We start from the raw sequence: 24,953 nt of genomic DNA, 5'->3' as shown, positions 1-24,953 counted from the left end.
AAATGTAAAATCAAACAGTGATAAGTTCTCTCAAGAAGAGGTATGCAGAGACAAGTAGGAATACTCGACCAAGTAAGGTGATCAAAGGCTTCATTAAGAAGTGATGACTGAATTGAAATCTGAAGGAAGTATGGAACCTAGCTAGATAACAGTGAGGCGGGGCATGGAGAGAGGTACTCCAGGCTCAGAGGCCAACGTAAGTAAAGACCCTGTAGCATGTTCTAGAACTAAAAGAAGACCAATGCTCCTGGCCTGGCATACAGGAAAGGAGGCACCTGAGGGATGATACTGTAAAGATAAGTAGGCCAGGTTAAGGATTGTTGTCTTTGTGATAAAAGTTATGAGAGCCCATTGAAGTTTACTAAAAAGAGGGTGAGAGATGGTTTTCTGATTTGCTTTTCAGAAAGATCATTCATTATCATATGAGTTTTATTATACAAACACTACCATATGTATACTTACCAAATTACTGAAATAATGGTCTATCACTAATTTCAATGGTAATTTTATTTATTTTTTTTAAGTAAAAATTACTCAACAAGAGGTTTTTCAGATTACAATTTTACTTTTTGGAAGCAGGAAATATTCTTTAGTCTGATATTTAGAGAAGAATGAATTAAAGATGAAAATTTGTAGGTTATCTGGACTACAGGTTATGCAGACTTCTGGAATATTATAGCATGATAGATGGACCCAGGGTCAAGCCTTAAGGAAATCTCAAATTCATAACCATAGTTAGGGAAGAGCCTATAAAATATAAAATGGAGCAGGTGGAGAGATAGGAGGAATAACAGAGAGGAGTGTTCCAAGGAAGCCAAGAGAAGGTAATACATTAAGATTTCAATACTGATGAAAAGTCTAAAAATAAGAGGACTGAAAAATGTCTTTCATTTTTCCCTGAGAAAAAGGGAGCATATTAATTAATTTGGTTGAGGTAAACTCAAGTGAATATAAACTAGATTGGAGGAAATTGAGGAGAAATAAGGAAATAAGGCAGCAATGAGAAACTGTTTTAAGAAGTTAGCTTCAAAAATTGAAAGTAGTAAAAGAAATAGAGGTACATGAAGAGTCTGGAAATATTGGTTTATTATTTTATTTTATTTTTTTTGACAGAAGAGATCTGAAATTATCTCAAGAAAATGGGAATCACCCTGTAGTTGAGAGTGAGAAGGGATAACTGATAGTGAAATGTTCCAGAAAATGTAGAAAGGGGTTAAAATCCATAACATAATATATTTGGACGTATTGATGTTAGACAGAAAAAAGGGAGTGATCTTCTACTATAGCAATTGCAAAGGTTTATAAGATAAATCCAAGGGTATATGAACTTATAAATTAAATTAAAAGTAATTGGGGGACTCTCCATCTGATATCTGTTTGTTTGTTTTTCTCTATAACCGCATCAAGGGTCCCTCCTAATCAAATTCCCATGGAAATGACCAAGCAAATACATGATTGGGGAAAACCCTTTGTTAATATTGAAAAACAAGGATAGAAGATTTATCTGCTGAAGTTTTCAAAGAATTGCTGCTAGATATACTAGTGATGGAAATGGACTGAAGGGAGTTTTAGAGGGCTTGATTCTCCCATCTGAAGATAGAGGTCTACTATCTCCCATCTTCAAACAACTTCTAAGAAAATATATTGACTTCAGGAAGTTGAAATTCTGTCATTCTTAAACCAGAAATAAGAAAGTAGTATAGTGTCCTTAGGAGTAAAATGCTGGGGTTAATACAGTTTTGAGAGACCCCAAGTTTCAACACTGGCACAGTACATAGAACAAACTTGGAAGTAACATGGTCAACTTTGTTTCTGACAATAGGAAACAGAAAAAGCTGACATACTAGTGTGCCTGAATTTCGGCATGAGAGAAATAGAGGCAGAGAGAAGGTATCAGGCTTTCTCTGTAAGAGAGAAGCAAACTGAAATTCTTCCTTTGGGTATTCCCTGCACCAGTTCTCTCTAGACCTTTCCCCAAAGGTTCCTGGATGTGAAAGGATCTGAAATTAAGGTTCATTAGAGAAAGATTTAGGAGGGTAGGATACTACCAGCTATTGTAAAATAATATTATTCTATATTTAAAATCATGTGGCTCAAGCCCAAAAACAGGTGGTAATTCAGTGGAAAAGTAATTTGCTAGGCTTAAAATAAATATAGGCATTTACCATATGGTAAAATTGGTATTTCAAGTCAAGGAAAAGGATGTACTCAAAGGTTATTGGTACTGGAATAATCAGATTTTAAAAAGCAAATGACTGTATATTATATCTTCACTTTTTGGGCTCAAGCAAGTTTTAATGTTTAACTTTTTTTTTTAGTAGAACATTAGAATAAATAGAAGAAGAGACAAGTGAATATCTGGCCTAGGATTTTATTTTTATGAAATCATCCTGATTCTTCACAAATTGGTATGTGAGATGATATTTATTGTACTGCTTACATAAAAAGAATGACAGTAAAGTCTTTTGAATTTTTTAGAAAGAACTTCTGATAATGTTTTATAAATTATTCCCAATGTATGAAAAAATGGAATGCTGCCATGGTCATTTTATAAGGTTAGCTATATAATTCCAAAACATAACAACTGTTCCCTATCAAAAAATATGTGTACTTTGCAACTTCAAGACTTACAGTAAAGGTACAATAATCAAGATAATGTAGAACTGGTGAAAAAACAAAAATTAGCAGAAAAAGATCCACAAAATATAGTCAACTGATATTGACAAAGGGGCAAAGACAATACAATGAAGCAAAAATTATCTTTTCAGCAAATGGTGCTGGAACAACTAGACATCTAAGTGCACAAAAATGGGTCTAAACTCAGACTACACACCGTTCACAAAAATTAACTAAAAATGGAACACAGATGTAAACATGCAAAAATATAAAACTCCAAGAGGGTGACATAGAAGAAAATCTAGATGACCCTAGGTTGAGCAATGACTTTTTTTTTTATGGAACACTTCACGAATTTGCATATTATCCTTGTGCAGGGGCCATGCTAATCTTCTCTGTATCATTCCAATTTTACTATATGTATTGCCGAAGCAAGCACTAGCAATGACTTTTTATATATAACATCAAAAACATGACTCATGAAAGAAATAATAGATAAATAGGCCTTCATTAAGTTTAAAATCTTCTGTTTTACAAAAACACAGTCAAGAAAATGAGAAGACATGCCACAGACTAGGAGTAAAATTTGCAGAAGACATTTCTGACACAGAACTGTTATCCAAAACATACAAAAAACTCTGAAAGCTAAACAATTTGAATTTAAAAAATGGGCAAAAGATCTGAGCAGACATCTCAGCAAATAAGATATTTAGATAGTAAATAAGCACATGAAAAGATGCTGTATGTCACTAGGCAATTGCAATTAAAACAATGAGATGCCAATACATACCTACTTGAATGGCCAAAGTCCAAAACACTACTACCACCAAATGATGGTGATGATGTGGAGCAACAGGAACTCACTGATGGTTGGTCAAAATGTATACTGGTATAGCTACTTTGGGAGAGGGTTTGGCGATTTCTTACAAAATTAAACATATTCTTACCATGCAATACACAATCCTACTCCTTTGTATTTATTCAAATGAGTTGAAAACTGAAGTCTCCAAAAACCTGCACACACGTTTATAATAGCTTTGTTCATAATTGCGAAAACATACAAGCAACAAAGATATCCTTCAATAGGTAAATGGATAAACTGTGGTACTATCCAGATACTGGGATATTAGTCAGTGCTAAAAATAATGTTATCAATACATGCAAAATGAGAAGAACCTTAAATGTGTACTGCTAAGTGAAAGAGGCCAAGCTTAAAAGATTTAAAAGACACACTGGGTAATTCCAACTACATGACATTCTGGAAAGTCCAAACTATGGAGACTGAAAAGATGAGTGGTTACCAGAGGTTAGTGGGAAGAAGGGATGAACAGGTGGAAGACAATGGATTTTCTGGGAAGTGAAACTATTCTGTATGATACTATAATGATACATGTTATTGTACAATTTTACAAAACTATAGAGTGTACAACACCAAGAGTGAACCCCAATGTAAACTATAAACTTTAGGTGATAATGATGTGTCAATGTATGTTCACCAATTGTAATAAACGTACCACTGTGACGGGGGGTGTTGATAGTGAAAGAGGCTGGGATAGAGCAAGGAGTACATGGGGATCAGTATTTTCCATTCAATGTTGCAATAAACACAAAACTGCTCTAAAAACAGTCTATTAAAAAATTGATGAAGCGATACTGAAATTCATCTGAAAGAACAGACAAAAAAGAAGAGATTGGTTAATTTTGAAAAATAAAAATTAATGAGCATAAGGTTTCCCTGTTATAAATTAAATTTAAACAGCCATAATGATTAAAATAGAGAAACACAGGTACATTATGTGATAGACAATTTTTGGGTGGAAACAACATTTTTCAAACTCAAATGTTACTATGTCTTCTATGTTTCTATCTTAACCTCCTTACTTGCCAGCCATGATTAATTCTTCCTCTTGGACTATTTTTTAATGTACTTTCATCTCTTGTTCAAGTTAAATAAAAAAATAAGACAGTTATGGTAAATTTTTGGAGACTGCATCATATATTGTCACTGAAAACAGAAATTTAGAAGCTGGGGGTGGTATGAAACAAATTAAGTAGCTAAAAAATCACTAATACTGCAAATAAATTGCAGAAGGAGAATGATAGGTGTCTGAAAAGATTCCTTAAGTTTGGAAAAGACTAAAATGCTGGAACTTAAACATCTTAAACTACAGGACATTTAAAAAACACGGTGATGTTAACAGGAAGCTAGAGAGGAAAAAATTTAATGGTTCCATAACAATGTTGATGAGGTGACAATGACCAACAAGCAAAACTAACAATCATTATCACACTTTTGGGTGAAAAACATGGAGCCATATGGATGATAGCATATAATCACAAATTCTTAACTGTCCAAAAACATCTTCTAATTAACAACTTGCTTTTTCCTAAATCATATACAAGTGGGAGAAGTCAAAAGATTGCCATCCTTGCTATATAGAAATGAAAACAGTTATTTTGTATTCTAAGCATTTTCCACCTGAAGTTAGAGTATGAGATGGTTCTTAAATGTATTTGATCTGCATTGAAACCATGTCAGATTGTAGCTTTCAGAATACAAAAGTATCTTAAACTGCTTGTCTGCAGCAAAGGGTCACCTAATATCCACTTAGACTTTTTATATTCTTATTCTATGGTTTGCAAAACTGATTTAAAATTAATCTGAACTAAGGAGTGGTTTATATATGCCATTTCATTGAAATGATGATGAATGTGTTTGAAACTTGAATTACATTGATAAAATCAATACAATGTTAAAAGCTATATGTTTTCTTTCTCAAATTCATAATGAAATAAAAGCTAAAACAGTTATAAACAGAATAAAAGCCAAAACATTGGCCAAGTTTATAGTTTTCATTGAAATTTTAAATAATATGGTAAAATTTCATCACAATGAGTCATTAGGGTATTTTTATTTATATGCCTGGTAGGGTAGCAACTATTATATTTTTCCTGGGGTTTTGAATGTCTTTTCCAAACAGAGTGAACTATTAAAGAACCAGACGCATTACATTGTTCCCTGTCAGAAAGGATGAGAGGACAAAGACTGGTAACTTTCGTACTACTGACTAGAAGAGAGAATAAACAAATACTGAAACTAATAATAGCTTTAAAAAGTCAATGTCTTGAAAAGACAAGAAAGACTGAGGAATTATTAGATTAAAGACTAAAGGAACATGGTGATTAATGGCCCTGGATGTAGAATATTATAGGAGCAATTACGAAAATTAAAATAAGGATAATAGTATTGTAACAACATAAAATTTCCAGAGTTTGATCATTGTTTTATTGTTATGAAAAGAGAGTATCTTTGTTGTCAGAAGGTACATGCTTAAGTATTTAAAGCTGAAAAATTGTGATACCTGGTAGTCAAATGGTTATACAATATATAATTCCATAATAATATATTCCACAATAATAACAATGTGTAACTATGTGCATGTATATGTGTGTAACAGTGAGTATGTAGAGGGAGAGAGAGAAGTAAGACAAAGGGAAAGAAAGCAAATGATGTAATATGCTAATTACTGGAAAATCAGGTTTGATTTTTTTCAAAATGAATGAAAAAAGAAATTTAAACTCAAAATATTCTTTTTTCTATAATTTCAAGGGTTCAATTGCCTTTTAGCTAATAATCTGGTTACAATTCCTCATCCCCTGGAATCAGAAGTCCTTCCACCTCTACGCAGTCTCATACCACGGATTTCAAAGGATACCTCTTTTAAACAATCTTCGCTTTGACGTTAGACTCAGAGGTATTTTCCCCTAGAGGCTGGTAAAGTCTCTATTATTGGGCTAGTTGGGTCCGTCTAATCATCAAGTCTATTTGCATGAACTCCGTCCAATACCCTTATAAACACGGGAGAGAAGTGTGTTATTTTTCTGTTGTCTTTCCATCTGTCTTAAATTGTATGGACCTTTGATATTTTCCACTTTCAAATAATTAGAGAATGATGTTGAAAGCAACATTATGATTCATTTAATAAGTGTATAAGAGGGGAGGAAGGGAAGAGGAATGAAGAGAGAGAGTGAAAGGGAGATGGTGAGGGAGAAAGGAGGGAGACAGAGAAGAGGGTACAGATGATGCAATATGCTACTAATTGATGCATATAGTCATTCTACAAATTCATTATACAATATCATGGCATATCCTGGTAATAAGGAACTGAATTATGATTTAACTATAGAGAATTAGCTACAGTATTTTTAGAAGGAAGTCCTACTTTCTCCTCTTCTGTCAATCACTACCACCACATCTACCCACCTACCTGCATCTGTACATTGTATGTCTCTTTACATTCAGTAAGGCAAGCACTGGAAGCCCCATTTCAGATTTCAACATTGCTCCCCAAACCCAGTATTTCATAGCCTCTTTCTCTGCTTTATTTTTCTGACTCACCAGTGAGTCAATCACGTGTTTATAAAGGTATTGGATGGAGTTCATGCAAATAGACTAATATATTTTATTTTGTATCTTGCTTTATTTCTTATCTAGCTTACTAGAAATTTTTGTGTGCTTTGTTCTCTATAGTACTTACAAGTATGCCTGATACACAGACCTGAGAAGAATTATGTTTGCTTTTTTAAAAAAAATTCTGAGGACTTCTGATCTTCCTTCATTTCTGGAAAATTCTAAGCTAAAATCACTTGTGGATCTTTTTATTTTCTTTACTTCCTTTTTCTGGAACTGGTATCAGACATAAATTTAATCTTCTTAAATATTCTCCATTTATTTATTTAAGTAAAAATTTACTAAAGCATAATTTCCATAGAGAAAAACACACAAAGTATAATACCATGAATCTTCAAAAAGTGAACACTGCTGTGCAAACAGCACCCAAGTCAAGAAACAAAACATTTCTGGTCCTCCAGAAGGCTGCTGTGTGCTCCTACCCAGTCACGACTCCCCACACCCACTGGAGAGCCTGAAAAAGTCACAGGTATCCTGACTTCTAAGACCTTTATTAGGTGAATTTGGCCTGACTTTGAACCCTATGTAAGTGGCATCACATAAAGCATGTCCTATTGGGTTTGGCTTCAGTCATTCAACATTATAGTTGTGGTAAGGATGAATGTGATTGTGTTTAACATTCATTTTCCATTCTCTTTGCATTCCATTTTATTAATATACACAATGGATTTTGTCCATTCTACTTCTGTTGACCTTTTATAGATTGTTTACAGATTTTAGCGAATATAAATAGTGCTGCTAGTCATCATTATATATGTCTCTTAATGCACATATGTAGACATTTCTGTTGGTTGTACACCTAGAAAAGTAACTGTTGGATCATAAACTATCTGTATTTTTAGTTTTACAGAATCTACCAAATAGTTCACCAAAGAATCTGAGAATTTCATTTATTACATTTCCTTCCAAGACATGGTTGTCTTTGTGGGTTTTTTCCCACTTTATCCCTACTAATAGGAACGAAGTAGCATAATATTGTAATTTTAATTTAGTTATCACATAATGAAATCAAATACTTTTCCATATAGTTATGACCCTTTGCCAATCCTCTCTTTTTTTAATGTACCTGCTCAAATCTTTTGTCCACTTTAAATTGGGTTGTCTGCCTCTTTATATATTTGTAGAGGTTCATTTTTTGATATATGTATTATAAGTATCTTCGTTCTTCTCTGTTACTCGCCTTTTCATTCCTTTAGAGATATTTATCAATATGTTCTTAATGTTAATGTCATTCAATTTACCATTTTTTTCATCATCAGTTAGCACTTTTAATGTTTGTTAAAGAAGTATTTGACTAGTTCAAATTCATGAAGATAGTCTCCTGTACCTTTTTTCTAGAATCTTTACTGTTTTTACTTTTCACTTGTAGATCTACAATACTTCTGAAACTGATATTACATGTGATGTAACATAGCAGTTAAGATTTTTTCCCTATAAAAAGCCAGTTGAATGAGCACTGTTTACTGATAAGACCACCTTTTCCCACTATACTACCTTATCATAAATGTGTCTGTTTGTGAGATGTACTCTTCTCTTTCATTTGTCTCTTTATTTTTATGTCAATTCCACAAACCCTATCTGCAAGTTTCATATGCATCTTGGTATTTAAATCCTCTAGCTATCCTCTTATTCATAATTGCTGTGGCTATCGATTTCCACATAAACATTCATGTAAATTTTAAAGTCAGTGTCAATTTCCACACACAAAACTCCTGAGATTATTAATTGGGGTTACATTGACTTTAAAGGTGAATTTGGAGAAAACTGATGTATTTCAAATATTAAGACTACCAATTTGCAAACATATCATATTCCTCCATTTATCTAAGTTATCCAAATTTTTCTCAATATATTGTAGTTACCAGTTTAGAGGTCTTGGCCATCTTTCATTAGATTAGATTTCTTTTGTGGTATCTTGTTTTTTTATGTCATTGAAATGATATTTATTTAATTTTTTTTCTAATTATCTGTAGCTAATATCTATAAATCTAATTTTGTTCATTGAGTTTACTAAATTCATTTATTCATGCAACTTTTCTGTAGATTATTTTAAACTTTGAAAATGCATAATGCAAATGGTTGAAATTTTATTTCTTTTTTCTAATATTTACACTTCTAATTTCTTTTTCCCTCTTATTGCATTGACTAAGATTTCCAGTATTAGGTTAAATAGTGGTGGTTACAGAAGTTAGATAGGGGATCAGAAGATACCACCCCAAAACATGCCACTTTGACACTGGATTATTTGCAGCTGAAGGCAACTGAGAAGTAGCAGGTACAGGAAGGGCTCTCTGCCTTTTCCCTTTTACCTAAAATCAGGGTATAAATTTCACGTGAGAAAGGTGCCCTCCCTGTGCCAAGAAGAGAAGAACCAGTGAGAGGGAGTCAATGCCAAAATGAATCTGTACAAACATACCTTACTAAAATAACCTTATCTTCCCTTAGTTTTCCTCAGGTATTTTCTCACTTTCCCACAATTTACTGCCCCTAAGCCCAAAACCCCTTTTTCCTTTGTCTTGTCACATCTTCACAAAATCAGCCTTTGTTAAAATGTTATATAGACCCCAGTTCTAACCAGTCCTTTGAGATTTTCACTTCTTGTCATGTAGACCCGCCCATGTTACATACAAATATGAACATCAAATAAAATTTGTATGCTTTTTCTCCTGTTAATCTGTCCTTTGTCAATTTAATTCAAAAGGGTCATCAATAATATAAAAAGGTAGAGAAAAAGTTTTTCCTTTCCTATACTAGCATCTTTGGGTCATTCCCAATCTTAGAAAGCTTTCAATAATTCATCATTGAATATGGCTTTTTAAAAAATATTCTTTATCTGATCATGGAAGGTTACTCTACTCTTAATTTGTTAGGAATTTTACACTAAATGGGCATGAATTTTATGAACTTTTTTCTAAATATAATGAGATAATCATGTTTTTCATCTTTTTTCTATTTACAAATGTGGTAAATTATAATTTTTCATATTTTATTCTTACTTTTGTATTTTTGAAATATTCACCAGTTTTCAGGTTTTTAAATCTTTCCAATATCTCTTTAAATTGTATTCTGATTCCTCCTATTTTTATCTATTATGCCTTTCATTCCTTAATTGTGTCAAACCATTACAATGTTTTATTTAAATGAATTTATGTACATGTGTATATAAATTCCAGAAATTTTATTAGTGTTTAGTAAACATTTTACAAAAGGTAGTTTTAAGTTTACAGAAAATTTGCAATGCTAGTACGAAGAGTTCCCATATACACCAAAACTACTTTTCTTTATTGCTATTATGTTATATTAATATGGTATATGTTACAACCAATGAACCAGTATTGATTGATGCATGATTATTTAGTAAGACATGTTTTATTCAGATTATCTTAGTTTACTCCTATTATCTTTCTCTGTTCTAGGATCCCATATAGGGTATCAAATTACATTTAGTATCGTGTCTTTGTATGACTTCATAATTCATTCTTTGTTGTTGTTAAACATTATTCCATTGTATAGATGTATCACAGTTTGTTTTCCATTCAGTTATTAATCAGATCTTGGTTTCTTGGTCTTTAACAATTATGCATAAAGCTGCTATAAACATTTGTTTGCAGGTTTTTGTGTGGATGATAAGTTCAGATATGTTGCATATATACATAGGAGCATGACTGCTGAATCATATGGTTAAGACTATGATTAGCTTTGTGAGAAAATTAAATTACCTTCCAAAGTAGCTGTATCATTGTGCATTCCCACTAAGAATGAATTCTCTTCCTGTCCCTGCTGTTCTACGTCTTTGACAGCAATGTGTACGGTCAGCTCTTTGGATTTTAGTAATCTTAATAGATGTGTAGTGGGATCTTATCACTGTTTTAATTTGCATTTCCTAATGATAAATTATGTTGAACATATTTTTATATGCTTACTTGTCCTGTCACCGCGGCTGGTATGTGTCATTATATGATAGTGCTGATAGAGAGTGAATGGAACCATTTCACAGAATATTTGCAAGGAATCTAAATGCTTTATCACATAGGTAAATCCCAATAGTCATAAAAGGTCACATTTATGTCTGTTCCAATAATGTAACTCTCTTAACATGCACACCTTAAACAAAAGTCACCTGTTTCTTCAGTGTCTCAGTTTTCTTCATCAGGGATAAAGTTTCAGAATTGTACCAGGCAAAGTTCTTCCTCGGACAGTTGACTTTTATTATGGAAAAGTCTTTGAACTTGTTTCACAATGGTTACTCATCTTGCTGGATTTATAAAGGTATCTTTCTAGGATCCTCACCAGAAGAACCTGCCGATGAAGTATTTAGAGAGAAAGCCCATGACAGTGTGGGGCCCCCTTAAGCCTGCAGTTCCCCAGACTTTCTCACATTCAGGCTAGTTCACATTCAGCCTCCAGCAATTTACCATGTATTTCTACCAGTTTGTGGTTCCAGAGACTTCTGCTCCAGGGAAGTCAATCTCTCTGCATGTGTTTACCTCCCCAGATTTTGAAGGGATGGTTGTCCCTGCACCTCACTTTTCAGATGGGTTTCAGACAAGTCAACTATTTTTCCTTTGTCCAGCTTTTCCTTGTAAAGACGATTCTATACTCTGTATGTATTAGAGCTGAAACCAGAAGTCTATGGTATTTTAGAAATCTTCACAAGGTATGTTTATGTGTGCCTCCCAGATTTTTCATTCTGATTTCTATGAATTCATTTGTTTAATCACATTATTCATATGCATTTTAAAGTGTCTTACCAGATTCTTTTGTCATATATTGTTCTTTAGTGTGCCAAGTCTCCTGCTGTTTTCTTACCTTTATTCTTCCTTGTAGTGGTTTGTGATATTTCATCATTAGCTCATTTTCAAGGGTTAAGCAAGAAAAAACTGTTCAAAACTGAAAATAATCCTACAAAGTTTTGTGTTTGCCTTCACTTCAGGGTTTTAAAATAATTATTTATATCTATTTGTTATCATAACAAAACAGGAAGCCCATACCAATTATTTATAGAAGGCCTGTGGTTTAGATTTCTCCTATTAAATTCAGCCACACTTAAACTCCTACCCAAAGGTTAGAAGGCCTATAATTGGGGTTAAAACATTTGTGAATCTATACAGCACTTCTGAGTATGTAACTGATAGAAGTTGAGATTCATCTACATCAAGTTATTTTAGAAATATCTACACATTTCCCTGTCACTATCATGTGCATTCCTTCATGGCATTTGGCGTTACTGCTTGTAGCTCCAGGAGTAATGGGATTCCCCACCCAGGGCAAGTTCTATATGAATCAACCGAAACCGAAGGAGGACAAGGGGAAGGGCAGGTTGGTTTAAAGGGTTTTATATCTCAGAGCTCAGTCTCTCTCCTGGCTCCCCCTGGTGTACTCCCAAGCCCTTCTTTCCCAGTCCCCTCCAGCCAACCAGATCCATCCCCTGCAGCTGTTGTGTGCACTCTCCCCCTCTCCTGCCCCTTCAGGGACTTCATGGGCAGTCTGGTGACTGATGGGCACCAAGCCAATTAGATCCCAGGAATGGAGGAGAGGAGAGAATGGTCGTTTTTTCTCCACCCCTTGCCCCAGATCCACGGGAGGTTCTGAAACATCCATTGGTATGTAAATAGATTAAGGTTAGGTAAGAAATTCTGGGTGAAAATCCCCATTTACCCCACACTGCTGCTTACTTGTTTTTGTATTATGTAGCAATGGTTACACTGCTTATACAATGTGAGGATTTACCCAAGCCTATTCAAACCTTTCAAAAACATAGTTTTGGCCTGCATAATTGTGTGATTATATCATAATTTACCTATTTACTTATTGTATGGTATTTATATTGTTTCAGTTTTTTGCTTTTAAGATAGATGATCAAACAGAATTACTAAGGCAGAGGGAACCTATTTTGATTTTTTAAGAAGCTTGACTCATACTGTTATCTTTTTTATCATATACTTTTTGTCATTTTTACATCTTTTTTGAACAAAATGTTTGCTAACTTGATTGATACATAGTGTCAACTAGTCCTTTTAATGATTTTGCTTCGAGTACTAGTATAGGGAAGTCTAAATTTTACCTTCACCCAATTAGAGTTGTTTTCATCTGGGCCTTAGAATTAAAATGACCTAAGACAGAACATAAGGAGAAAGGCACACAAATTTATTTAATACAAGTTTTGCATAACATGGGAAACTTCATAAGGAATGAAAACCCAAGGAAATGGTGAAACCCACAGTCTCCTATATTAGGTTGAACAAAGTGAAGCCACTGTGGATACGTAACTCTGGGGAAGGCAAAAGGAAGATAAGAGTTCTTTTAGCAAGATCTGTTTTTATAGAATTCTCACAGTGTCTACTTTCTAGTCCTCCATGATAAGAATGTTATTTTCCTCCTGGTATAGGGAGCACGTCTTTCACATGGGACTTTCATCTCCTGCTTTTACAAAAAAAAAGAAGGAAAGTTGGAGTGTTTTTCTAGTATTTTCTATTTTTCAAGTGCCTTTCACTCAGAAGAGTCTATATGCCAGAGCAGTATATTTTGGGCTACCGTTTTCTGATCTTCTTCACTTAAAATGGAACCAATTTTATATTTCTGTTAACTCTTAATAGAAAGGTTAAGAACATGTTTCTTGAGCTGTACTTCCTAGGTTCAGAACTACGCACTGCCCTTCATTAGCTTTATGAGTGAGGAGAGGTGCTTGGTTTCCTTTTCCATTGATGGGAATGAGCAGTTCTTAGAAGACAGCTGGGTACATAGTAAAGGATCCGTATCTGCTAGTTATCTGTGGCATTTGTTAATACTTTTCTTTCTTTCTATTTAATATGTGTTTATTTATTTTCTATACAAAAATGTTTACATTTTAGGTGGATAAATTTATCACATTTGTCTTCTGTGGGGTTCTTCTACTGCTTTTGTGGTTATATTATTCACATTGGCCTAAAGTTTAGCAAATACATCCAAAAAGTATATGAACAACATAGTAAAAATAATGAGCTACTTTAAATGAACAATAAAGAATAAAAAGGGAAACCAGTGATCTTTTTTGTCCTTTCAGAAGACTAGATCATAGATTATTCAGTGCCATAAATCATGCATTCAAGTGAGAAATAGGAGTACCTACAAGTTGAGAAATAGTTACAGAGTTTGCTAAAGATATTTGCAATAGACTTTTAAGCACCCATGCTAGTATAGTCAAAACCCACAAATGTGTGAAGGAAAAAAAACAGTTAACATTTTAGTGACATTTTTTAAAAGTTCACAACATTCAAAAGAAATATTATAGCTGAGAAATGGAAAATGACGAAGTTATCTCCAGTATCTAAGAAAGGTCATGAGAATCACATAGCCACTGAATTCAACTCCATTTTATGGGGAAGACTTAACCAGACAGTGCTTTCACATTATTATAGATAAAACTTTCAAGCCTGATTCACTGAGTATATTCAAAATCTTACAAAATAACCAGTTAGTGGTTTTCATGGTGACTATAAAAGAGACTTTTTACTTTTTAAATTGAAATGTTAAAAAGAAATATGATTAAAAGAACACAAGATTTTTTAAATTGTATAAAAGCATACAGATTCTTAATTATACATTACTATAATCAAATACTCAACTTCCTTTGTTCATATAGAAAAAAAAAATTCCAAGACATCATCATTCATACACTAATGGCAAAAGTAGAATAGAATCACCAGATGATGGTTCACCAAAAGAAGTTTTCAACTTTAAAATAAATTACATGTATAATAGGTTCAAGAATTCATTTTTTATTCATACAGTATTAATGTTACATGAGCCACAAAGCATATTAATAATAAAGTGATTTTAAAAACCTATTGAAAAGAGACCAGTTTGTTAACTGATTATGTTAAAAATGGAACTGGTGGGAAAAAAATGAGAAAGCTAGTAAATAGGTTAAAAAATTTAGACTGTTTTGGTGACTGGGTCATGAGATAAATGCAAACTCAGACAAATGCAAAATAATTAGGTTATGATCAAGGAACACTGCCAGAAACTCAACTAAATAATAGTCATCCTGTGGTTTAAATAAGAATATGGCTGATGGAATTACTGAAACTGCTTTGCAATATATTTTAAAAGATAGAATTGTGTATACTGCAGTAAAATGGATTCTCTACTTGGTAAGGCATCTATCTGGGAAATTGTAGACTACAGAGCATAAGCATTATATCATCTCTAGAAAAAGAAAGTAAGGTGATAAGAAAAAGAGGCACTAGTCATTTAAATATTTTTCTCTATATCCATGCAAACATTAATCTTGTGATTAAATTATACTTTAATAGCCTGTCATCAGTGTCTTATGTAAAACAATGAAAACTAAAAGAAAAGTCACTACATCTACATAAATGTTTATAAGACTTTAAGATATTAGTAAATGCATGAAATATTTCTCATTTTCCTATTTAATTCCTTTAAAATCTATGACAGTAACAAACTTGTGCATTTAATTTTATTCATACTTGAAAACAATAATAAAAAGTGATTTCTTTGGGTTTTAAATATTCATATTTATGTGCACTCAAGTTAGTTTTGTTTTGTTTTAATTAATCAAAGGTAAGCTTTCTCTTTTCTTTTCTAATTAGCCATCAGGAAAAATGAAAAATTCCAGTGACCTCTGTACCTTCTGGAAATGATCATTCAATTGAACAGGCCACTATAATCGATGTCATCTAGAAACGGAGCTGCCAGAAGAAGCAGTCTTCTCTCCTCCATGCTTCACTCCATTTTTCTCAAATTTCTAAATACACAATATGTACTACTATACAAAGTTCTCTATCTGGAATCTTTGAGCTTTTTAGAAGAACAGATACTTAAAGGTGGTAATAAATAGTTCAAATGGTTTCTCTGAAGGTGGCCATTATAAACCTGATCCCTAGACTACTAAATTTTTTCCTCCCTATAACTTTCGAACAGCAAATGAACTCCCTCCCTGGTTCAGTTGAATCCCATTTCCTTTCCCTTAGGCAGAGAAAGCTCTCCCATATGTCAAACAGCCTTGTGGAAATTTGGCAAATGCAGTGGAACTGAGGAATAAAGAAAAGGAATTTGAAAAAAGTTATTTTATTTAGTCACACTGCTCTTGTATTTCTCACAGATAACTAAAAACCACAAACTCCCTTCCTTCTGCCATCTAGCTTCCCTTTCCATACAGAAACAAAATCTTTAACAGAACCCAAACAAAAACCACATGTAACCAAACCTTAATACCTTTAAAATATGCGGTATTCTGGTTAGGCAATTAAACTAGCTGCCTCTTTTCTGGGAAATATGGGTCAAAAAACAAAGGTTAGAAATACTCCTACACAACTAGAATTTTTTTTTTAAACCAGGGAAACATACATCATCATGATATTTAAGTAGTACTATTAAAAATGTACCTGTTTTTTTGCCTTAGCAGAATGCTCAGTTTTCTTCAACAACCCAGTAACATTTATAACATTTTAAAAATGAAATAAGGTGGTATTGAATCAGGAGAATCTCTAACACCTGGAAGAGAATGTTGGGGATTCACTGGAAACATTGGGTGGGCTGTCCAATTTTAGATATGGCAGTGTTGCAGAATAAGGAGTCAAATATACCTGGTAGGGTGTTACTAAAACTCTGTGGGGAGCACTGTCGGGGAGCAGAACCAGGAGGAAGATGCTAGGCTTGGTTCTGGACATTTTGAGTCTGAGACGTTAACGGGAAAGCTAGCGCAATGAAGACAGAAGGCAGTTGTGTATTGAGTCTAGAACTCACAATGACGGAGAGGTAAAATTAGATGTTTCTGACCCATGACTACAAAGAAGACAAAAACCAGAGACACAAGCAAAACCCAATCGAAAGACCAAGCTTAAAGAGCAGAACTGGCAGTGCAGAGAATTGTCACATCAAAACCCAGATACAGAAGATACGGAAGCTAAAACACTGAGTCAGAAATCTCTATGTCAGGAAGTCAGGACGGCAAGAGGGAGTGGGAGTGTCTAGAAAAGGTTTTGTTATTCCTTGCCTACTTTTGCAAGCTGGTCAGGGCCCTGCAAGGGAATGATCCGACAGAATTTAAAGGACCTGTAACCAAAATGACAGACACTTAAGGAGATTCAATTGCAATCATGTCTCACTATTATATCATGTAGAATGTACTGATTATCACATAGATTAATCTTTAGTCTCGTTTATCTGAGTAACTGTCTCCTGACCACAGTCTCTAGTTGGAACAATAAGAGGAAATAGTAATACTCATATTATTAAAATAATATGCTATTCCTTTTATTCCAGTGAATATACTTCAATGATATAAGTCATTGAAGTGATTCCTTCATATGGGATACATTTCATCCACAGGAAAGACTAAAATACTACCCTGGAGACCAACCATGATTCAAACAAGGAGCCTCAGGGACTATCTTGAATGTGGGTTTGGGAGAAAAGGAGTGGGGAGCACTACGACAGCCACCCAACCCCTCCCCACAACAGCTTCAATTGCATCTGCTTACCTTATTTAGCTTTTTATTAAAACATTTATTTTAAGACAGTGTTTTACTTAAAGGGAACAAATGAAAACTAATATTCTAAGAAGATGTTCATATCAGTTAAGTTTTAGCTTATATCATAAATACAGTATCATTTGAAATTTGAAGAAAACATTTGAGTGTTTATTGATTTATCTAAGCATTGTTATTTCTTCAGTTTCATATATAATGCAAAACCAGCTTTTATAAGGCAAGCAGACCTAAATGGTACATAAAAAGATTTCTTTTTTCCTTTTGAACTTTCAAATTAGATATGCACAAAATATACATATGCAAAATTTCATAATGGCTGATTTATTTGAGAACATTTATGGTATATTGACTGCATATAGTACTTTTATAAAACTCAAGCTATTTGGAATGCATATGAAGTCAAGTTGCATAATTTGATAAAGAGGACAGCAGAGGATAATACATATTTAAGGACACAGAAAAACCATGTAGCTGAATTTTGAAATGCGTGCATATGTTTATATTTAGACTATGTCTAAAAAGATTAGAAGGAAAAAATATCTGCTTATGGAATATCCATAAGGTTAACTAACATTGGTTGTCCTTTGAGATAGAATTGGAGGTTCTAGAAGTTTTATTGAGGATCTTTCCTTTTTTATGAACATATATTTCTATTGTAAGTAGATTTAGCCAAAGAAAAACAAAGTTCATAAAAATTATGAATTTTCACCCCCAAAAACAAATATATACATATATATACACATGCACACACACACATACACACACACACAATCAATAAAAAATACAAAATATACATTCAGACACACACACACATTCTTTGTTGAGAGCAAAGAATTAACTAGAAGAGAGTTGTCTAAAATTGACACATGATAGAAGAAGCTATGTATCAGCAAACTGGCTACCCACACAAGCATTCTCTTTTTTTTAACTTGAGATATAGCTGACATATGACAGTTCAGTTTCTTAACTAAAGGTAGGAAGTGGAAAAATGCTGGTGGAAGTGTGGGTGGATAGTGGACACTCTGGTGGAGAGGGACATTTCATCAATGATATTATTCAGAATTACCAGCTCACAGTGACAATAAAAATCCAACTTTCAGTGGATTTGATTATGGGTTTTAAATATTGTACAATATGCTTCCTTATTGCCTGCATGTAGGACTAACTGGTCCTACCACCCTACCCTTTGGTACATCAAGAACATGGAAGATGTTTAAAGTAGAGAGGACCAGAAGCCTTCATGACTTTTAGAGATAAAAGCCTTATTTAATATCATCATTTTCCTCTTTATTATACTGAACTTTTATAAAATTATAAAGCAGTGAATGCTCATTGGAATAAATGAGGTAGTTGTGTTTTAAAATGATAAACCACTAACCTTTTCCCTTAACAGGTAACAAATAATAACTTTTTCATGTGGATCCATCCATATTTTTCTCTTTCCTCAAAGAAATACATATATATATATATATATAGACTTATATAAATATATGGTATTATATAGTATACATAATTCTTTAACTTGGCTTGTTTACTACATGATACAGTGGGGGTATATCTACTACTCAGTTCATATAGCATTAATTCACTCTTAAATATTTATTGATTCATTTACTCTTTTAGCATATTCTTAGTATAGACAACTCTACTATCATTTATTCAAACATTGCCTGTGGATAGATGTGAGGGTTGCTTTTAGTGTGCTGCCTATAAAAATATGGAATAACCATCTTTAGAAATAGTTACAGTTTATTTTTATATTTTTAAGGATATTATCTATAACAGATTTGTTGGAGCAAGTAAATGCTATTTTCCCCAAAATGTAACACTGGGTGCTTTTATTCTTTCTTACTTGAGTCAAACATTTGGTGAAAATCATAGCCCATTGTTTTGATTCATAACAGAGACATCTGTTAAAGAACTTGAATTTCTTACTATGTTTACTGGTCATTGTCTTTCCTTCACAGTGAATCACAGATTTATATATTTACCCCTTTTACAGTATGTTTACTAAGAATCATTTTTTTTGCCTATTAGGAATATTCTCTTTTTAACTATTGTGTATTGAAATGTATATCAAAAGGTTGAAATACAGTGCACTATAAAATATATGGTATGTATGTATGGGTCCTACATGAGTTTTCTTATAATTACTCAACCAAATTTATCTTCTATCAAACTCCCCTTCTTGTTCACCCTGCTCCAGACACTCTTAATAATTTTGCTGATCCCAAACACACCACAGACACTCTGGCCTCAGGGCTTTTGCATTTGCTGATCCTTCTGAGTAGAAGACGTTTCCTTTAGATTGTCACTTATAATGATCCCTTACTGCTTAGATGCCTCTTCTGAAAGGTCCTCTTCACACAGATGTCACTGGCCACCTATGTAGAACAGCTCCACCACCACCATCAGGCTCATTACTATGCCCTTACTTCAATTCCTTTTTCTTTGTATCACTTATTACTACCTAAAAAACATACTTATCTGTTTGTATGCTTATTTTTTGTCTCTGCCACTAGAATGTAAACTTCAGGAGGCTGGAATCTCAGCTGTCTTGCTCATTGCTCTATGCTTAGCGCCAGGAACATAGTCAGCATTCAAAAAATATTTGTCCAATCAGTGAGTATAAGAATAAAATATTGCATTAAATTTTCAATCTTGGAAGTATTTGCATGATGTGCAGTTTTCCTCTGCAGAGCTGTGGCATGTTTTCCCATGTATATACAGATTTTGTTTTGTATCCCACAACAAGCTTTTACAGTTGTATTCCCAGATATACTTCTCTTTATCTGGGAAATAATAGTGTCTAATTCTTTAGTATGTAATCAAAATACCCTATTTTGTTATGTTAAATTTAAAGAAAATTTTATATGTATCTTGGTCTAGTCACTTGCGGTATTTTCCTACTAATGTGAGTAGTTTTAATACCATTTCTTGTTTTCTTTTTGTCATAACTCTCATGTCATTTGCATCTCTCATCTTTTAATATTCGTTCTGCTTATTTAATTATTTTTCCATATTGCATTATTTAGAACCTCTGGAACAAAGTGGAACACTAGGTGGTTCCACTGACTTTATCCTGATACTACGGGAATAAGACTAATGTTTAAATATTTACTATTATTGTTGATAACAGGATTTTCTACACAGTTTTTAAACTATTTTCATGTATTATCAAATCCTGTTTTAATTCAGCTTTTTATTGGGAAAGGCTCTTGAGTTTTGAAAACAATTTTGCAGCATCCTTCAAAACAGATACATTGCTTTTATCTTTTAATTTACTGACATAATTAATTACATTAAAATATTTTCTAATGTTAAGCCATTTTTTCATTCCAGGAATAAACTTTACTTAGCCACAAATATCACTCTTTAAATTTCTTCATTCAGTAAATATTTATTGATCACCTAGTAGAAACCTGACACTCTTGCAAGTGACACCTCCAAATGGAGATAAAAAATAGGCCATGGATAAATATTGCAGAGTTTTGGGGAGAGAACTAGAGCCAGGTTGGAGATATATTTTGTGAAATGCCAGCATATAGGTGGTATATGTTTGTAGTGAATTTAGTGAGCAAAGACAAAAAGTCCAGAAAATGCATCATGGCTATCCCAACATATGAAATCAGGTTGATGAGAAGGAGTTATTATAGGAGACCTAGAAGAAAGAGCTAATAAGACAGGAGGAAAACAAAGAAAGTGTGATATCCCAGTAGCCATGATCTACTCTGCTAAATTTGGCTAGAAAATTTAGGTAAAATGAAGACTGAGAACTGACTAATAGTTAGCTAGTTCATTTGTTTGATTTTCAGTATGTATCTTAGTGATATGATTGTTTTCACAAATCAAAACAGCACATAAGCCTATACCATCAGGTAACAACCTATAACAATTTTAAGGTCCCTGTTCCTGGGCTGTGAACAGTAATTAAAATTTTCCATACTTGTTCATTGGATATATCTTTGAATGTACATGAGTCTGTATGTGTGTTTGTATATAGGCCCTCAGTAAATATTAACTATCAATGTTTCTCACTACTATTATTTTATTTTTATAGAAATTGTTACTATTTCTATTTACTTATACAAGTCACATTTGTTCTCTGACACATGGGCCATTTATAACAACAGCTTATTTTGGATAACAGTTTCCCATTTTCAGCTCTGAACTCCTAATGTCCTTGGTGGATGCCATCAATTCTAGAAATTTGTCTATCATTATTTTCCTAGAAAAACCTGTAACAAAATTTTATACCATTTTAATCTACCCTCAGTCATCTTGTATTCTTTATGATTCTGTTTATCTTTTTTAATATTCACAACCTCTTCCTTTACCTATTATCATCATTATTTATTATTGCTTCTCCTCTTCACAAATATTATCCCTAGATTACATTAATCTAACAGATACCTATTCACCCACTACATAAAGAAAGGATACTTTGAGCATATAAAGATGAATCAGACACAAGTCTGGCTTATAAAGAATATATGGTCTAATAAAAGAGATGAAGCTATCACATAACTAATAATAATGCAATATAGAAATTAATCTCATTATGATAGAAAGGGTAAATATAAAGATTCAAAGTAAAAGGCCATTAAAAGTGACAGGCAAGTCAATATTTAAACTCTACTTTGAAACATAAATTGATTTTATAAATGTGGAAATGATTAAGTGATAAAGTACAGTGAACAGAGCAAGTAAAGAGACTAAAATTGGAATATTAGGTAAGTAGCATAGAGAATAACAAACACTTTTCTTAAGCTAAAATTCATGAACATGAAATGAACTAATAGGAATTAATGTTTGAAAAATACATTAGGATCAGGAAATGAAAATCTTTGTAAAGTAAATAAAGATATTTCTTTTTACAGTGATCTGGTCAGGGTTTTGCTTCCGATAGATTAAATGGCATGAACTTGAAATATGAATTGGAAAAATTAAAAGCAGAAGATTGCTATAATTTTCCCATGACAATACCAATGACTGTTCATTAACAAATAGAATTTGTTTTTATCTTGGATTCCACTTTGTCCTGAGTCCTACTAAAGTATTTCAACATAGTCTCCAAATTACATAAATTTTTAGTTGTTAAATGCCACTTTTCATTATTTTGTACTCATTTTTGTTATAGTTTAATTTTAGTAAAATTAAATAACTGATACATTTTTCTTCTACATGATATCTTCTACTAAGATATCCAATTATGCTCTCACTATTATTACCTTATAATTCAAAGAGCTGTATCAACCATGATAACTGCACCAAAAGGAATAAGAGCTTGCCATACCAGAACTCTGGGCTAATTAAAATCAGTAATTTAGTAAACGGCCTGACAAATATCCCAATGGTAAGCATAAAATGAAACCCAGAAAGCTAAGCCAGATATATATGGAAACTAGGTATATGAAAGACAAAAAACAAGGCATTATTAATAATTAGAGAATGGATGCTAAAACAATTTTGTCCACATTAAAATAAATTGGACCCTTACAACAATAACATACAAACATACTCACACAAATATTAGATTTGTTGAATATCTAAGTGTAAAAACAAAAACATTGTAACTATCAGAAGGAAGTATATAGAAAGTGTATGTGTGTGTGTGTGTGTGGATACATAAGAATAGGAAATAATTAAACAAGAATAAAATAATAAAAAGAATAAAAAGTTGCTAATTTGCTAAAGCGCTGCTGTTGAGTAGGTCTAAAGATGTTTTTTATTAATGAGGTTAAGAGACAAAGCTATTATTCTAAATATACTTCAGAATACACTTAGCAGGACATCAAAATGCATCAGATCATAAGAGGTATAAAGTACAAAATCTTCTATACTATAGAAATAGCATACAAAGTTCTCAAAGTCTGCCAAAATGTTTGATTAAAAAAATTCTATAGGGTACTACATAAAGACAAATATTTAGTGGACTATGAATGCTCTTTAGACTCAATCTAGCATTCTGATATTAAATGTTAGATCTACTACACAGTAGTCATGTAATAGAAGTAGCTGCAGAACTGAATAGCATTAGTACTTCTCAATCAGTGTCCTAAAGGCATCCATCCCATCAGTTTTAGACTAACTGGATTTAGAGTGTTCAGGAAGATTTTAGAATTGGATATCCATGGTTAATGTAAATGAATCAAGATGTCTATTACAGATTAAGATAGAATAAAATGGGCAAGATTTATCTTCTAGTCTCAACTACTAGAAAACCGGGGAAAATACATGAAACAACTGTTCTCAGATGTTGAACAACAGGAACAAAGCATTGTGATCTTCGAGAGAAGAGAACAAGGTGATTCCGATAACTGAACTAGACTATTCCCTAAAAGCAGTAATGGGCAATTTTTTTCATATTTGATGAAAACTGTAAATAGGTAGACCTGGAATGTTGCACAAATAAACATAGAACTAAAAAAAAAACCTTTGCACATCTATAATAAACATATTTAACAAATTAGATAACACTAGTTCTTTGAAAAGATCAATAAAATTGGTTAACTTAATCTAAACTGATTAAAAACAAAATAGAGAAAAAAATTACTAATGCAAAAAATAAAAGAACAGCAATGAAGATCCTATAGATATGAAATAGATAATAAGGGCATGGTATAATCAGCTAATACATTTGATAATTCATATATTAGAGAAAAATTCCATGGAAATACAAACTACCAAAGTCACTCAAGATGATATAATAATAATGTGGATAGCCCCTTATCTATTAAATAAATTAAATATCTATTTAAAGTCTTTTTCATAAAGAAACCTACAGGCACAGAGGGCTTCAGAGATGAATTGTATCAGACATGTAAGGAGGAAATAGTGAGACTCTATGCCAACTCTTCCAGAAAAATGAAAGAGATGGAAATCTTCTCACTATGGAATCAGTAGTGTTTTGATATCAAAATCAGATGAAAACATTACAATAAAAGAAAACAACAGACAAAATGTTTTACTAACATAGATGCAAAACCCCATTCAAAAATTGTTTAAATAGAAACTAATAATATAAAAAAAGGATTCTGCATAATGACTATCTGGAATTTGTCCAGGAATGCAAGGATGGTTTTCTCAAGGTACTTTACTATAGTCAGAGATTAAAGAATAAAGAAAAAACATGATTCTATCATAAGGTACCAAAAAAGCATTTCACAAACTGCAATATATATTCATGATAAAAATTTCTCAGCCAATAAGTCAGGCAGAGAAAGACAAGTGTCAAATGATTTCCCTCATTTGTGGAGTATAACAATGAAGCAAAACTGAAGGAACAAAACAGCAGCAGACTCAGAGACTCCAAGAAGGGACTAGTGGTTACCAAAGGGGAGGGATTGGGGAGGGCAGGTGGGGAGGGA

At 32.8% G+C, this 24,953-nt stretch overlaps 1 non-coding gene across 1 annotated transcript; it reads right to left on the bottom strand.

The window, feature by feature from the left end:
- Positions 1–2,948: 2,948 nt before the first annotated feature.
- LOC118972735 (U6 spliceosomal RNA) lies at positions 2,949–3,053 on the bottom strand. The gene has a single exon (XR_005061816.2). It is a non-coding gene; the product is annotated as a U6 spliceosomal RNA (small nuclear RNA).
- Positions 3,054–24,953: the final 21,900 nt, after the last annotated feature.

Source organism: Manis javanica, chromosome 5 (assembly GCF_040802235.1).
Source record: "Manis javanica isolate MJ-LG chromosome 5, MJ_LKY, whole genome shotgun sequence".
Taxonomy (NCBI): domain Eukaryota; kingdom Metazoa; phylum Chordata; class Mammalia; order Pholidota; family Manidae; genus Manis; species Manis javanica.
This window is presented reverse-complemented; position numbering and strand designations above follow the sequence as displayed.